The sequence below is a fragment of the Hydra vulgaris genome, chromosome 09, assembly GCF_038396675.1.
Source record: "Hydra vulgaris chromosome 09, alternate assembly HydraT2T_AEP".
Lineage (NCBI taxonomy): Eukaryota > Metazoa > Cnidaria > Hydrozoa > Anthoathecata > Hydridae > Hydra > Hydra vulgaris.
In genome coordinates, this window is record NC_088928.1 from 19,110,596 (window position 1) to 19,116,202 (window position 5,607).

The 5,607-nt window shown below is 27.8% G+C and overlaps 1 non-coding gene across 1 annotated transcript; it reads right to left on the reverse strand.

The window, feature by feature from the left end:
• Positions 1–2,874: 2,874 nt before the first annotated feature.
• Positions 2,875–2,946, reverse strand: trnad-guc (transfer RNA aspartic acid (anticodon GUC)). Its single transcript has one exon. It is a non-coding gene; the product is annotated as a tRNA-Asp (tRNA).
• Positions 2,947–5,607: the final 2,661 nt, after the last annotated feature.

The following is a 5,607-nucleotide window of genomic DNA, read 5'->3' on the forward strand; positions in this document are numbered from 1 at the left end:
AACATTTCTGTTATTGAGTTAGCAAAAAAATCAGGCGTAGTTTTAATGACATTTCACACAACCCATAAAATGCAACCTCTTGATCGTGGTGTTTTTGGACCATTTAAAACTTTTTATAACAATGCCATGAATAACTGGATGATATCACCAGGCAATGCTGGTAAACCAGTCACAATTTATGATATATCTTACCTTGTTGGTCAAGCTTATCCTCATGCTTTTGTACCAAATAATATTATAAACAGTTTTAAATGTACCGGATTTTATCCATTTAATGAAAATATTTTTACTGATATTGACTTTTTAGCTGCAAATGTTACTGATAGGCCAATAGTGAATACTGAAGCTTGCCTTTCTAATGAGATTATTGATGTTAAAACTGCTCCATCCAGTGTACCATCAACATCATCTATTGTTTTAGGGGAAATCCCTACTGTGAGTTTACCATCAAGATCAATTGTTTCACCTGAGATAATACGACCTCATCCTAAAGCCAAATTAAGAAAAACAAATACTTCAAAAAGACGTAATAGAAAATCATGTATTTTAACTGATACCCCTGAAATTAAAGTTATTCTAGATTCAAAATCTAATAACCAACAATTTAAAAAGACCTCTTCAAGCAAAAGAAAAAAAATGGCAAAGCAGATTATTTTTAGTCAGTCTGACATATGTTTAAATGATGAAAGCTCTAATGAAATTGATTTTGGAGTAAATATACTTGATAATGAAAGTGAAATTGTTTCTGGAGATTTTTTAATTGTCAAGTTGGCTGGAAAGAAATGCTCTAGATTTTATGTAGCAGAAGTTTTAGAAGTTGTTGGTATAGTTTACAAAATTAAGTATCTTAAGAAATCAGGAGACTTTTGTAACAATTTTATAAGAGAAGATGACAATCTTTATGATTTGGAACTTAAGGATATTATTGTGAAACTTCCACCACCAAGTATTGGTCATGGTTCATCTTAGCGTCAGTATCTTATGTTTGATGTTGATCTGACTATTTACAATAGTTAATATATTTTACTCTTTTATCATTGTATTTTTTGTTGTCATCATTAAGATATTTTCTATAAAAAGCATTATGATCATATGTAAATGAATATAGACCGCCAGCTAACATAAGTTATAAAAATATATTTTTGCTCTTTTCTTATCTAAAATAATAAAAATAACTGTATATATTAGAAAATATGTTTTGTACAATTAAATCGCGTTTAAAGTTTTGGACCTTAATCCTAATTATTTCATGTAAGTAGCATCTAACTAAAGAAAATATGTGACTTTATCTAAATAGTTATAATAACTGATTTTATTGAAAAAAATTAGTAATACTGAGTATCGCAACTTTAATACACAAGTCTTTGCAAGATTGTAAGGATTGATTTTTCTAGTTTTTTTTTAGACAATTAGGCTTGATTACAAAATAATTAGATTTTTTTTATTGATATAAGATGGACCAAAAGTTTCTATATAATATATAACAAGCTAAAATATTAAAAAGGGTTCAAGCATTGCATGATTTTTTAATAATAACATTTTGGTCAAAGGAACAACGCGCATCGGTCAAAGGTACAACGTACGTGTTGTACCTTTGACCAATAGACTTCTTTTGTTAAAACGCGGGGAAAAGATACTTCTTGGTCAAATGAAAAAAAAGTTCTAAGTATAATTTTTGGGCAAAATATAAGAGAATATTATAAAGTTTGAATGGTTTGGATTTACTCAATAGGCTACGCAAAAAACGCCTTAAAGCAAAAAGTGGTCAAAGGTACAACAGGTTCCCCTATACACTTTTATTTAAATTAAAACTACTCTATTTTAGTTAAATAAAAATCTCACATTTTTCAGATTTCTTTGAAAATAATATCAAATTTTTTCACTTCTGTTTACTATAAAATACAAAATAAAAGTTTTATAAGAAAATTATTTATACTTTTGAAATAAAAAATTATTGCAATTTAATATTATTTAAAAAAGAGCACTTAATTTATAGAAAAGTTGTGAGGGGTTTATTACCATTTTTTGTTGTTTTGAGTCACTGTGCGCCGGCCCTATATATATATATATATATATATATATATATATATATATATATATATATATATATATATATATATATATATATATATATATATATATATATATATATATATATAGTGGCGGCGTTAGGGTAGGGCCTGGTTGGGCGATGGCCCAGGGCGCCGAATATAAAGGGGCGAAACTAATTGGTTATTTTACCCTTTGCCTTTTTTTTGAATGGGGTTAAATTGAGCTAGGGGCGCCGTAGAAATCTCGCCCAGGGCGCTGGTAGTGCTAAAAATATATATATATAAATATATATATATATATAAATATACATATATATATATATAAATATATATATATAAATATATATATATATATATATATGTATATATATATATATATATATATATATATATATATATATATATATATATATATATATATATATATATATATATATATATCGTTTTTTTAATATATTAATAATTAATTTAGAGCGGGTTTTTGGCACTCATAAAAAATAACTTTTTGTTATTTTTGGACAAAGTTTTTCAAAACAAACTAAATTTTTTTTTCCGCAATGAAAAGTCCCTCCATAAAACTCCCAACTTTTTGTCCAAACTTTGGTCCTTAGAAAAAAATAGGAACTATCAGGAAAAAGTTTATTTGCTTAAGAAAAAATATTACAATAGAGGAAAAAATTTTTTAATGATTTAAAAATATATTTATTTTATTTTTATACATCAACAGTAAGATGTCATAAAAGTTTTTTGTTTTTAATTTTACCTTTAATCTTTATATTCTTAAACTGCTAAAACTTCGGCAAAAATAAAAATAAAATATCACCTCCCCGGCGGGGAATCGAACCCCGGTCTCCCGCGTGACAGGCGGGGATACTTACCACTATACTACCGAGGACGAGTAGGTTTGTGTAATATTTTAAATTTATACTTAAAATAAAACACCAAATTCTTTATTTTTGGAAAAATAAGAAGTTAGATTAAAACTCTTTATGCAAAACAAATGCATTGCATCAAGTCACACATACATTGAAAGTGTCACGTATGACTTTAAGACAAATATATATATAGTAAAAGGGAAATAGAATAGCTATTTAAAATTAACGTCTATATCTATAAAATGATTTAAGATTTTGAAACTGAATCAGTAATCAAATAATTAACTATAACTTATAGTTAAATATTTGATTAATGGTGTAGTATAAGTTATAGTTAATTATTTGATTACTGATGTAGTTTTAAAATCTTATATCTTTTTATAGATATAGACGTTAATTTTAAATTGGGATCGTGTTTAGGATTGCAATCTTAATTTATTAACTAAAAATTATTAATTAATTAACTCAAAGAAAATTATAAACATTATCATATTTAAATTCGTTTTATTAAGTTTTTTTAGGAGGGAGGGAGGGGGTTTTACAAAATTGTGTCGTAATATTTGGGAGGGATAGGGGGAGGTCTATAAATGTTACGATGCGTTCTTGGTAAACAAAAAATACATAACAGTCTTACCAAGTGTGATTACTGTAGAAGGCACACAGATCTCTAAAATTGGTGGCAACAAAGTTTAACGAGTTTTTCGTCAATACAGGTCTAAACATAGTCAATACAGGTCCAATTTATGTTACGCTTCACTACCCATTTTTATTGATTCGTTCTTTTAATTTATTTTTGAGAATGAATCTTTGACTTGCTGTTAGATCACGATTTATAAATACATTTTCATGCTATTTGATTTTTCTTATTCTAATTGGTGCTTTAAGAACAATATTTTTGCATTTGATGTCTTCAAACTTGATAAGCAAAAGATCGATGTTTCCTTTAGATTTAAGGCGGCAAATAGATCTCACTTTTGATTCATCGGAAAAGCAGTGATAATTAGTCATTAGTTTTTTTGGAAGCCCCAGATATTACTTTGGACCACAATAATACATTTGTCTCAAAATTTGATTTTTCCATATCTGCAATTTTAATTTCTAGTTGCTTGTTTTCTTTAACACATTCTTCAACCTCGGATTTTAAGTTTTTTATTTTGTCAATAAAAAATTTTTTTACGTTATCTATCATCTTTTTTATTTTTTTTTCTTGTTGAGCCGTTTAATTAGACATGATTTTGCTTATTTCCTTTTTATATAATAAACTTGCGTTTGCCTAATAACTATTTGATCATATCGTATATATTGTTGGTATCATCGGTAAAAAAAATCAGTTAATATCCATGATTATCGTATCTAACTTATTTGAAATTTATTTTAAAAATATCATATTTTAAGGGAGATTGTTTTTTGCTACTCTGCCCCCTTCCCCTTATTTGCAGAATTAGGGTCCCTTTTCAAAATGTAAAGAGGCTTTTTGTTTCGTTTTTTTCAGTAATACCTAGTGGAAAGATTTTTAAGAATTTGGGGTCCTAATGACAGGTTTTAGGGGAGGATGGGGATCCTCCACTTCACTAGCCACGGCACTGCTTACAGTGTTATCCTTACTAAATTTATTTGTAGAAAAATAATGCATCTAAATTTTTTGTTGGACACTGAATTTTTTTTTTTTTTTTTTATTGTAGGTGTGTTATGAAAACAAACTATGTTTTAAACTATTTGTTAATAAAGAAATTATATATCCAGAAAAATTGTTTTATGAGGATTAGTCACATCTTCATAAAGTCTTCAATCATTTCAAATTCTTGGTCATTCTGATCCACTTGAATTTCTGGTAAATTTGGGTAATAATATATGTGATAGATTGGAATTATGATATTTGTAGTTGCTTGGAGGGATGTATCGCAAAAGATGTTTTATAACATTTAGCTTTTTAGCAGAAAGAGTTTATCACTGTATTTATTAGGTAATAGACTTAGTGTGACTAAGTGTTCAGTGTGGCTCCGTTTAAATATTGCATATTTTGAATTTTCATTAAAAGCGTGTTTTACAAATATATAGTAAAAACTTTTTTTTTTTTTTTTTTTTCTAGGTGCCCCAAGAAGTCCTAACGGTCTTGTCACAGAGCACCGCGGAAGTGCGTTTAACCAGGAAGTTCACACCTCCTTCCTTACCGCGACGCGAAAATATGCCCAAAGCTCGTTTCGAACCTCGATCTCCTGCATATAAAGCAAGCGTTCTAACCATTGCGCCACGGCCGCACAAAAACTCTTACTTTAGAAAAATTCAAAGGTAATAAAAAATATTTCAATTGCTCAGTTGAAATATTTTTAAAGTCATTTTCTGTAAGAAACTCTAATTTTTAATTTTTTTCTTTTTGAGTTTAAAATTACATCCCTCCACTGCTCAGGACAGTATTCTTGATTTTTTGACCCTGATTTTTTGTTTCTCAATAAAAGCAAAGGCATGATCTGAGAGTAAATGTGTATACCCACTTATTAGAAATCTATGTTCTATACTTTTAAATCGTTTTTTATAAATTACCTTCAACCATAGTCTTATGACAATTTAATTTTTATTTTGACCTAAGCAATTAAGAGTTGGAAGAATTTTTGGAAGAGTATTATACAGTCCAAGTAAAAATGGGTAATTTTAGTGTATTAAGTTATTTTGTTATTGATAAA